Raw genomic sequence first — 13,006 nt, forward strand, 5'->3', positions numbered from 1 at the left:
TAACGAAATAATTAAGTTTATTATAAAATATGAAGGTAAATACGCTTCGTATTAGCAAGTTAATTTTCGAAAGCTAAATGTAAATATTATTATTTGAATGTCATAAATACCCGATACAACAAGTACATACATGAAGTGACACACACTTGTGTATCCATGAGTTTTTAATTGCCTTCTTCGAGTTTACGAATTATAAAATTTTATAATTACAAATTACACACTCGAATGATAGATTATTTAAATATTTAAATACGTGTAATAACATTTCGATTTATTCGATAAATATTATGTTCAGATAAACTCTCCGTTTTGTCTACTTTTCATATCTTTTGGAATCTTGTTAAAAAATAATGAAAAATGGGGTTCGTTATAAATTCATGATTTAGTTAACGATGTTCAAGGACGTTTAATCTGAAGGATCAGAAGGAAAATCACGATCGTTACGAGACAACGTGAGAAAATTTAATGCCGCAGATTGTCTGAAATCAGCCATAATCGCATTGTTACTTACTGAGCGATTCTTAGATCCTTTAGTTCTGTTTGTTTTGCCGACGAAACACGTATAACATAATCTGTTACCGATACTAGGTGATAAATGAACAATAAGGAAGTGAAACTGGTAAATTCCATGAAGGAATACATTATCAGTTTGGAAAAGATAGATGATCAAGATAGATCACGATCATTATGTATTAGTATGGCAAAATGAAGACTGAAATATTTGTACAATATTACAGTAAATAATTAATAACAGATTTCGCGTTAATAAAATGATAAAAAATATTAAATTTAGGTTTAATATTTTAAGCATTTAAAAAAGATGGAACAGAAAACTGTGATAGGCTTTGATCTTTGAGTATTAGATGGTACGATAAGTGTCGTTTTCGAAAAAAGAGTATTAATAAATGTAAGGCATTTTAAAAATGAAAATTTTCCATTAGCGAATTTCTCGTCTCTTCTAGTCAGAAATTAAAATTGAATGAACTGTTTTTGGGTAATATGGAATTCTCTTTAGTTACGTGTTTATAATACATAACAGAAACGTATCTATTATTCAAGATCCATCGTTCTACTGTTATGGAAACCAGAAGCGAACACAGATTTCCCTCAGTCCGACCTCTACACAGTCAGTGAAAGCATTTTCATATAACAAAGTAAAGATAAAAAATTTTCCTTCGACGACGCAATGCGATTCCAGTCACGTTGCTTAATGATCTATCAAGGTAGACAGGATTCTTGAGGAACCAATGTAATTACGTGACTACGATCATAATTTTTCTAAGGTCTCTGTACCCATAAACAATATTGTGATCCCGTTTGTTATTTAATATATGAGGTGGTATAGTGATAGGTGCGTAAGGAACTACTCTTGGTGTTTTTACGAATAACAGTTTATTAGAACTAATCAACAATCAGAGTTAACAATTAATAATCAACAATTACACTTAACAGACAACAGGTAACAACTAACAAATAACGATAGACACCGAGATGTCGTTCGACGCGTTGCTATCAAATAGGATTCTTCCCTTCGTAGCCCATCGATATCCCCACTAGCGTGCATTCATTAGATGTGCCGCCTGTGCTGGCACGTGTATGCTCTTCCGAGAATTCGGCGGAAAGAGTGTGAAGATATCGATGATACATTGGGCACGTCGGTGTTGCGCTTTGGCGGCGTCGCGCTTTGTATCCGGAGCCGTTGAAAAGTTCCGTGGCCCGTGCCGCCACATATAATTACTTATATCTAGTTATATTTAGTTATTAAATATTAGCATGATTTACTATATGTAATTCAGTAAATCGGTACAAGATCTAAAGAAAATATTTCTTACGTATGATTTTGACGAACTTTGTGTGAAAATCTATAAAACTAGAAGTTGCTTAGTTTATATACAGATAAAGAAAAGCATCGTTTATATCGTCGAGATATCACATTTATATCATTTTAAAAATAAAAATTCTTCATCAAAGCGAAGAACATTTTCATAAAAAATTATGAACAGAATATCTCGATTCTACAATCTACTGTAAACAAGATAAGTATCGATAATGAATAAATCTTGACATTGAATTTTATTCAAAAAGTTTTATTCAAAAGTGATATCAAATAATCCGTAATGACATTTATTACTCCAATCATATCAGTCAACTACTACCTACCGCGTAATACGCGATCGATTTTCAAACGCACCCTCCCCGCCCCCCCCCCACACAAATAGAGTTTCCAGTGTAATTCTGTTATTCTTGAATCTTCGGCTTGTTCTTCATTTTTTAGCTCACTTTAAAATTTCTTCTGGCTTCAATTGTGCTACGATTTAAAGTTTTCCGTGTATACGTTTGGGACGTTACTGCGTGCGGAAATAGTACAGAAGGCCTCTAATTATACCGTCTACAATATTATTTATAGACTTTGAACCATATAGTACGTAAGTATGTAATTGTATATCTGTCGTGGTTCATTTTATCCTTCTCTGTTGCGTGAACCAGCGGTTAGGAGCGACACTAAATCAAGTGGGAATGAAACTCGTTGAAACAACGCTAGACATGGTAACGGATCCATGACTGTGCTTCTGTTATTATCAACGCCAGTAACGGTTAAACCTATTGCATGTGTGTAAGTTGGAAGTTACGTACATAACTTATGCACACCCGTTGTGTGTTTCGCGATCCCATATTTCTTTTAATTTGAATTTTATGAAACTTTTTGTTCGATAATTGATGTGCCATATTACATCCGTCACATTCAATGTTATATGGTGTAATTTCTTCAGTTGTGGTGTTATGTAAGTTACGAGGTCATTCCTGTGTTTGGACATGTGTTTGGAATGTAGTGTGTATCTTTCTCTTCGTATGTACATAGTGAGTAGAGACTGTCTGTCTTTCGCTAGAAGAATATTCTGCATATAGTTATTTACTGTTCTTGATATTTGATTTTGGAAATTTAATTTTCGCTTTGCTTGTATCTTCGAGCGTAAGGTGAAATTTGTACAGACATATCTAGTAATTTGTTAATCGTACTGTTCGAAATTGTTGTGTGTGTGAATATTTCGGTGAATATAAACTACGAAAACCTGTCCTTGATTTTTTATGGTAACAAAGCAGTCTTTTCAGAAGAAACAATATTCATAAATCAGTCCCTTCGCAAAAAGCTAATTCTACGAATCTTGTTAGAAGAAACCGGTTGACGAAACTACGTGTCCCTTCAGGAGAGGTCTAATTTATAGAGGTAGCTTGCAAGAAAAAACCAATCTCACAAAAAGCTTGAGCATTCTTAATTAATCCTCTTTAGAATTCAATTACATTTATGCCTTTTGTAAATATTAATTCTAAAATAACGATGCTAACATTTCAACAAATAACATAACGCAATTCCCCATTTCAATTAAATATGAAAAATATACTAGAGTCGATCCAAGATCAAACCCGGTAAAACAAACGACAAATTTACCTGAAAAATCCACTGAATTCGTTTCAATACATCCGTTATTTAAATTGCAAAAATCAGTTGTGTTTCAACGTCAATTTTTAACACCGTCCATATATCGCAATTTTAGTACGCGACAAGACGACAATACAATTCATTTCAACACCATTGAAAAGTATGGCTGGCTTCGGACAACCGGTTTCCGGCGTGGCGCCACTATGCTTTGGAGAAACAAAGAAATACATATGTATGCACCTTGCTTTTTGTGAGACAGAAGAACTCTGTGTCTCTGTTCTACCAACGTCGCTGTTGCGACGATTTGCCGCAAACCTAAATGGAGTTCGATCAATGGCAACGCGAGCACGTGGTCCTCGATGTTCGCGATCGGAAAATCGTGTTTTCCAAACTATTTCTTGTTTCGCCGGTTCCACTGTCAATCAACGTTTCTTCCTTTCGTTCCGTTTCTCTTCGATTCTCTCCTTTTTTATTGGCAAACACGTGTCACCGAGTATCGTGTTCGTCTTCGCTAAGCAAGCTTCTATATCAGCGATACGCGAGCCGGTTTCCCCTTCATATTTGTACAAGACTTCGTGAACATCGGACGTTTTTCTCCTCTCTTTTCGAATAAGAAAATCCTATCGTTGTTTAACTAACAATTGCATTTCTTTAAATGGAAATGTGGTCGTGTCTCCTTTATATTTTCAATTAGCCAGAGAATTTAGGTTTATTGCCGTGGAAACTTGATCGGTCGTGTACGTAAGGATCTGCGACTCTGCTTCATCTTCGAGGAAAATTTCATCGAATACAATCGTTTCACTCAATGATTGGATCAGTCGAAAGGGAGATTCCGTGACTGCCTGTATAAATATTGATCATAGTGTCTCTTGAAGGGAAGCTGTATCAATCTTGTTGATTTAACTACTGATCCTACTTTATCCTCGAGAAAAATTACTTACTTTGATTGTTTGACCATTAATTTTAGCGTTTCTTCGAGGGAAACAGTGTTGATCGCTCGAGTCTGCTTCTTTCTCAAGGTAAATTGTATTTACTATTTACTCGATCAGCTATTTTATTTTCTTTTCCCGGAGAAACCTTGTTTCTCGCCTGTTTGACCATCCGCGCTATTTCTTCTTTGAGATAAACTGCAGCGATTATTCGTGTAATCAACAAATCTACTTTTTCTTTCTTTACGAAGGAAATCGTGTGTTTAACGAAATCTCGCTTGTTTAGTCATTGATTCCGCTAACTTTTCCAAATAAATCGTCAATCATTCGCTCGATTGCCAATTCTAATTTTGCTTCGAAGCAAACTGCGTTGATTATTCGTATAACCTTTTTAATAGAAACTGTTTTTCGCCTATTTTATCGCCAATTTCCTTTTCGAAATAACATGTATTAATTATTCGTTTAATCGCAGATTTTATTTTATTTTATTTTATTTCTATTTCTATTTCTATTTATCATCGATTTTCCGCCGTCTTCAAAGAAACCCACGTGAATTACTTTAATTGCTTTTTCAAACTAATTTTATTTCTTTACTTTTAAATTAAGAAGCAGCAACGAAAATGCTACAATAACGGAAAAATTCTTCGGTTATCTCCACAAAGAACACGAAGGTATCGAACTTAGTGTATTGAGACATTTTGTTCGTTGGAAGTTAGTCGACGACATTTGGAACGGAAAGATACATTTGACATGATTTAGTGTGACGTTGAGAGAGAAAAATGGTTTGATCGAGGGTGCCCTTAATTACTAATTTCATACCTTGCTGTTAATCGATCTGACAGTGATATTAGTGGATGTGGTTGGTAGTGCCTGATTAATCGTGATCGATATTTTGAACAAAGAGCAACGAGAAACGATCAGTTTGGACTTTCACTTTGACGTCGTGAGACTATCGTTAATTAGACATAGAAGAATCGTTTGGTGACAGGTAAGGGTTTCAACTTTTGTATTCATTTTCTTCTATAGACTGAATTTAATTTTTCGCTTTGATAATCGTTTATAAAAGAGAAGCGATAATTATTAGTTCTACCTAAGAATGTTACTAATAAATTAGGAAAAAGAAATTTTGATTGGATTCTTGATAATGAATGAAAATTAATTTAAAAGATTGTATTTGGAATTTTGAGAATCGATCGAGTCCTCAGTTTCAGTGCAATGTAACGTTATCAGTCGCGTGAGTTTGGCTCATATGTGATTTATGTGCAAGCTAAATGTTTCCAACAAATTGTAGCATATTGATTTCTCAAAGTCCTGTATCAAATGTCTTGTAATTATAAGCAATTGTTTCGTTTGGACGATCAAGGGTAATATACTCTATTTTTGATTTCAAAAATGCCGCCATTTGTGTAGACGTACACACGCAAGTATTTATTATGTAGACACGATGGCTCGTAGACACGAACGTTTCTCGTTGTCGTATTTTCCAAACAGGCCAGTTATTTCGAGCACTCGACCACTTTCTCGCTCCTGACAATGACATTAGTCATTCTAATCGATGTCTCGAAATCGATGGTTTTTCTGTCAGCTGTTTCGTTTCCGTGTTTATTCCATATGATAATATTGTTTCACGTATTCGCTTAAATTTAATTGGCAAATGATTAATTTCCCTGAATCCATTTTCAAGTAAACATATCAGTTTAACCTTTTGCTCTATCTGATACGAAAATGAACAATTTGATATAAAAATTTTGCGAAAGATCGATATATTATTTTACTTTTAACTTGGAAATCGTTCTTTTAATTTTTCAATATCTAATTAACCACCTCAGTCCCTAAGACCGTCTGTTTTAACGAATGGTAAATAATCAAATAATTGCGTTGATACATCAAAAGTACCATCTTCTTATATCCCTGATATTAGTGTTAAAACAGGTTTGAAAAACCTTCAATTATTTCATTTGTTCTTAGCCTTCGATGGCTTAAAATTTTCTCGGTTATTTTCCAATAGAGTTCAATATATTGATCGAAAACTTAGTTTAGTTAAGCACTGTAACCGGAAGTCACCCTTAAGTCGCCGGGTAAGAGGATTACGAGTAATAAACAAACAATATTAATCAGAAAATTATTCCATTCAATTTTTCTCCTGCATTTAATTAAATATGACAGAGTCGACAAACTTTCCTTCGGTTCTTCTATCTCATTTGCAAATCTATAATATCGATATCCAAACGATAACTCGAACACCATTAACCAGCACTCGAGGCTATTTCTTTCGTCGAAACTTTCCTCAGACATGTAGATATCACGTTGACATCGCCGCGTATACCGAATCAGCCCTTTTTAAAGATGATCTCGCGAGCGTGGTTCGTATGCAATTCAATTTGAACGAGTCGCGTGTCACGATTCACTTGACTCCCGGCACAGTAATTGGCCGGCACTCGAGCAAACACTTACACTTAATTTAACGTTTAACCGAATCGAAAACAAAGCGAACAGTTGCCGGACTTCGCTCGTTCTTTCAGTTCATTTCCGAACGTCTTTCGATCAGCATATCGGGTCTCCTCTTTCATCTCCGTTGCCTTTCAAAATCTAAAGTCATAATTGAGACTTTGCTGCTCGAACTATGGAAGGGGAAAACGTGAATGACGGGTAAGATTGTTCCTGCGTTCTGTCAGAAAATAATTTCCTGTTTGTGGGAGAGGAAAGGAGCATTGTAATTGGAATCACAGAATGTGAAACATCAAAGGAACTGCCGAATGACATTTATTTCAAAGACTAGAAGACTGAAAACTTTGTTATACGACTTTTATACTGCTACGCCTGGAAATCAAGGATGGATTCTGTTTCAGCGAAATGAAGGACGAGAAGAGTAACTCTATATTGCCCACTGAAGCGACTCGATTGAGACCAAGATTGGAAAGTTTCGATGATGTTCTGCCGTATGTCGGTGACTACGGGAGATATCAATGGCTGTTGTTATTGTCGTTACTACCTTATGGCGCGACGTACGCGTTTCTGTATTTCTCGCAATTTTTCATTACGATTATTCCCACGGAACACTGGTGCAGGATAGACGAATTAGTAAACTCGAATTTCACCGAAGAAGAGAGGTAAGTATGTATAATGAAGGAATATTTTTGATTGTTCGTAGAAAGTGACTTTAAAATATTGTGAAAAATATGCGAGATATCGCGATTTCTGGAATTTCTCGAATTTTCGAACATTTCGAAAATTATTAGAAAATATTGTAGAAAAATTTCACGATAAGATACAAGATATTTTTGGATTACTCTGTCTGGACTTTGGTTCTTATTTTAATAATTAAAATGATCAATCATCTATCGTATGGGGTGTTTAGGATTAAGATAGCGATTCCAGTGACGAACGTTTATCCTTATTACGAACAATGTCAACGGAAGGACGTAAACTTCACAGAGCTGTTGAAGAGCGATAAGAGCCTGAGCTCATCGGGCTTCCAAACAAACAAAACGATAAAATGTACTCAATGGGAGTATAATTTTACGTAGATTCCATATCCTAGTATAGGAACTGAGGTGAAGTATTCACATCGTTGTCTGAATCGCATGCTTCGAAATTCTTACACTTCTGCTGCGTTCTTTGGGTCATTTCCGATCTAATCTAACCTTGTTATAGTAAATTTCTTAAGTTTAAAGAAAGTATAAGACGATAATTGTTAGTACGGATGATTCCTCGTTCCGATTTTACGCGAACGTTTTTTTCAGAGCATAAAGAACTCTTTCATTCATCGAACTGCGAGCAGAATCGAGATATAAAAATTCGAAGACCGCAGCAGGATTAAAATTATATTCTGAAAAATATGAATCTGGTTTTTCGCTGACTAACTCTTAACCTTGGTGATTAGCTAGATTGGGTATGCGACCGAGAATACCTCGTATCGACGGCGCAGGCCATCTTCTTCTGCGGATCCATCATCGGTGGTTTCCTAGTCGGTTGGATCGCCGATCACAAGGGTCGTATCCCAGCTTTAATGTTCTGCAATGGTATCGCCCTTTTTGCCTCCATTTTCACTGCCAGCGCAAATAGTTTTTGGTCATTCGCCGTCTGTAGGTTTCTCACTGGACTGGCGTTCGATAACTGTATCAACATTCCTCTGATTATCGGTAAGCCTTCTACGAAGTAGAAAGTGCGAGAGGTTCGACCGATAAGCCAATGTTTCAGTCACGCGAGAGATAACGTTAGTATCAAGTCAATGTTTCTATTACGTGAAAGATGATGTAGCGTGAGAAATTTTTGATGAATTGTTCCTCGAAGATAATTTTGACGTTGCTGTACTCGATTGAACTATACGGTTCGAGTTCTTGATTCAAGAGCTTTTGCCACCACCAGAGATGAATATATTGATTTTGTTATTGTTAAAGATCGTTTCATCGATTTTCATGTCGTCGAGGATAGTTATATCTTGATATTCTTAAATCGAGTTATACAAGGTGGTTGGTAACTGGTGGTACAAGCGGAAAGAAGTCGAAAATATAGAATACAAATTTTTTTTTTTAATTCTTCCATCGAGACGACGATCTACAGTGAGATCCGTTATAACGAGACGCGATAAAGTGCACGCGTATCGAGCGAAAATTCAAAGTCGATTTTCTCGAAAACAAAGCCTCGAACGAAAAATTTTTATTCTATATTTTCGACTTCTTTTTTCGCGTAGAATCACCCCCTTTCCGCTTGTACCACCAGTTACCAACCACTCTGTATATTCGTTCGAAATGAAAATTATCACAAAATTTTCAACACGTAATTCGTTTAAATACGTTAGAAGCAAAACACGTGCATTATGTAGCGCTTTTTGTTATACGGACCAGCTCAAACTCGGAACATTCACGTTTGCAGAGTAAACGGATTAATTTAAAATCGGAATTATATTTATAATCTTACAATTATCCTACAATTATGTTGATGGTATCGTTCATTCGGCTCGTCATCAATTGCTCCATATTAATAATAACCGGTTTCACTCGATAAATCTTCCATGTTCTATTATTGCAACATAAAGAATAATCGTCGTTAAGTATCTTGATATAATAATCAGTTATTCCGAGAGTCATCGACGATCAATTATCCCGCAGTGCTCGAATATATGGCTGTTTCGAAACGAACGTTGGTCGTGAATATCGCCTTTGGCGTATACTTCGCAGTGGCCAGTACAATTTTACCATGGATAGCCTATTATATCGCGAACTGGAGATATTTTACTTACGTTACTGCCATACCGCTGTTATCTGTCGCTATCACACCGTGGATTCTTCCCGAGAGCGCCCGGTAAGTAAACTCCTAATCGTTCGATTATTCGAATTCTCAACTTGCGCTTTGAGATTTATGCAAATTTACTTATCGATCCATATCACTCGTATTTGCTCTGTTCAAGCTGGTACGTTTCCAACGGGATGATGGACAAGGTTGTTGAGAAACTACGGAGAATAGCTAGGATCAATCGCAGAAATCCAGACTCGCGTATTTGCGATATATTCGTCGTAAGTTCGATCAAATAGAATTCTAGAAAGCTTACGCGAAATCATACGGTACAGTACTTGAATCTGTGCTGACAGATATATTTGATTCACGTCGAAAACACACAGACTCGCGAATGTATTTTAACATGCATAAACAGGTTTTAAAAATGAAACGCGATGAAAAATGAAATATGAAATGAAACTTGACTGTCGCGATTCCATTGTGGTATTATATCGATCTCGTACAAAATTTGAAGTAAATCTGGGAATTTATATAGAAATTATAAAATATTTACAATTTACAAGTACAATCGGGGATAAAAATAAGCTGCTATAGTTAATGGAAATAGATGTGAAGAAAGTATAATCAAATTAGTATCAGCCTCATATACTTGAGTTTTATTTATTATATTTCCTTCTAATAATATGCAGATAGTTCAGCAAATGATTGAAATGAATTTTTACATTTTCTCCACTAATCCACTTAGTTTTGTTCCCGACTGTATTTCGGATCAGAAAAGTATTTAATCAACCAACCACCCATTATATTAATAAATCTCGATATCAAAAGCCATGCCGACTAATTCCATAAAACAGAATGCAAAGTGCCACTGTTCGTGCTATCTATTAATGACGAATAAAATGAAAATAAAATTTCTTTTCAGTGTGTTATGAATTTTGAACTGTGTAAGGGCTAAAGGCACGACTCGTATTATATCTTTCGTTAATTATTCTCGAAATAAATTCTTGCAGAGTAACATGGAGGCACCGGACAAAATTCAAGAATCAGCGACGCTGCTCGATCTGTTCAAAACGCCACGGTTGGCGAGAAACACTATTCTTCTAGTTGCATTCTGGCAAGTATAAGATACGAGTTCATGTTGCGAGAAAACCTTCATAAATAACCGATACAATCTTGTAGGTGTTTCACCCTGATCTCGTTCGACGGTCACGTGTATTCATTAAAACTTATCCAGAGCTCGGTGTTCGTGTCGTTCTCGATCGCCTGTGCCACAGAACTTCCAGCTGGGTTATTACTCGCCCTGTTGCTCGACCGATGGGGTCGTAGACTCTGCGGATTTCTCACGATGGCAATGACCTGTGTACTCAGTATCGCTGAACTTATGCTGCATTCCAGTAAATATATCGATCTGTTTATTAAAGTAAAATTAAAACGATTATAATGACGTATTATTGAGAAAAATCTGAAATTAAGTTGATGATGAATGTAAAAGAATTTTGGCAACTTCGAAGGTATTAATCTTGGAAAATAATTATTTTGATGGAGCTAGAATTTAGGAATTATTAGGAATTAATTTAGTGGCGAAATTGAAAGAGGTGTGCACATTTTAGAAGCAATAATTTTCTATATGTTGGTTTTCTAGAATTTGGAGATTTATAGAAGTTTAAAGTTTGTGTGAAATTTTAATGATTTTGATTAAGCTTCGATCGGACTATATTTTTAATTAAACTTACAATCAAGTATTGTGTACCCAGGATTAATTTTGTATTTTTTAATTTATTCCCCAGTGCTCGCGAAATTAGTAATGTCAATATTGTCGCGATTCTGTCTGAACATGGCAGCCAATGTTGGTCTTCAGTATGCAGTAGAACTTCTGCCCACGCCAGTCAGATCGCAGGGCGTATCTTTCATTCATATTTTCGGAATAGTTGCACACTCTTTGGCGCCATATATCACTGACTCGGTAAATAAATATTTATACTACTATTGTTGTTACAACATTTTTGAAACACCGCTAAGTACATCCACGTTCAACTTCTCTTTAATTTATTCCAAAAAATACAATAAGCGCTATTAGAAATTATGAAAAAGTTCTCATGTAAATTTTCTCATGAAAATGTAAAATAGTTTTTTTCTAGAACAAGTTAAATATTATAAAAATCTGATCAAAATATTTCTCACTTTCTAGAAAGTCCGTTTTGGAAGTTGCAACCAACGCTTTTCTTTAACTGATCTTTAATCAAAAAATTGAAATTTAAAATAAAAAATGATGGAATAACTTAAGATATGAAACTATATTGGTTGAAACTTTCTAATGAAACTTTTTAAATGAGAAATACTTTGACCAGATTTTCATGGTATTTAACCTTTGCTCATATAAATTAATATTTGTTCATTAGGCTGCAATTTGGGAAGGATTTCCAATGCTCATTATCAGCACGGTGTCCTTTTTTGGTGCTGCTGCAAACTGTCGGCCAGAATCTTCCTCAGACTATCAAGCAAGGCGAAGAATTCGGAAGGGACCAACATTTCTGGTCGTTGCCTTGCTACCATAAGACACACTTCAATGGACATCAACACTATCACTCCTGTCAACGATAATTATCTGATTTTTAATAATAATTCAATTAAAAAACACGAAGGAGGATTCGTGTTTTTTTAGAAGTAACAATATTACAAGCGGATCAGTCTGACGATTTTTGTACGAGAAAAAATCGGAACATATTATTTTTCTATTCTCCTACATTAATTTTTATTTTTATCGTTTACGTTTAAGAATTTGTAAGCCTTAATTCTAAAAAGAGCGAGCTTAGAAATCGTGTTCCTATATAATTTTTATTATTATCTTTTAAGAGCTTTTATAATTTTAATGCTAATTTTCACTTGCGTTACGCACGTTCGAATCGTTCAGCGGTTGGTGCTAATTTGATATTCAAAGATATTACGTAGAATAATATCGAAAATGTTACGTAAATTAATAATTACGTAATTTATTAATTACGTAAATAATAAATTAGGGAGATTTAAATTTTTGATTCCTTTAATGTTTTTAACATTTTTCACTGGAATATATTGGACAAAATCTTATTTAAAAAAATAGTACGTTTAGATAATTTGTCTTTGTGAAAAGAAACAGTTTTATATCTTTTGAACGATTATCCACGTATTTTTAACGATTATTTATCTATTCGTTATATTTTTTTGTACGATTTTAAATAACGTACAATATTAATAAAATCCAAGCTTGAAGACTTTTTAAATTATTGTTATAATTTCTTCAGCACCAACTACTGGACTTTTATCTATCTAAAACGAGTTGTGCGTACATTTAAAAAAAAAAAATAACTCTAATTGACTGTTTCTATGGTTTAGGAAGAAGAAAAAAAGAAAGGAAAGAATA

At 34.8% G+C, this 13,006-nt stretch overlaps 1 pseudogene; it reads left to right on the forward strand.

The window, feature by feature from the left end:
• The first annotated feature begins 2,418 nt into the window (after positions 1-2,418).
• LOC117214976 lies at positions 2,419-12,628 on the forward strand (annotated as a pseudogene).
• Positions 12,629-13,006: the final 378 nt, after the last annotated feature.

The sequence above is a fragment of the Bombus bifarius genome, unplaced genomic scaffold, assembly GCF_011952205.1.
Source record: "Bombus bifarius isolate JDL3187 unplaced genomic scaffold, Bbif_JDL3187 scf7180000009280_frag, whole genome shotgun sequence".
Classification (NCBI taxonomy): Eukaryota; Metazoa; Arthropoda; class Insecta; order Hymenoptera; family Apidae; genus Bombus; species Bombus bifarius.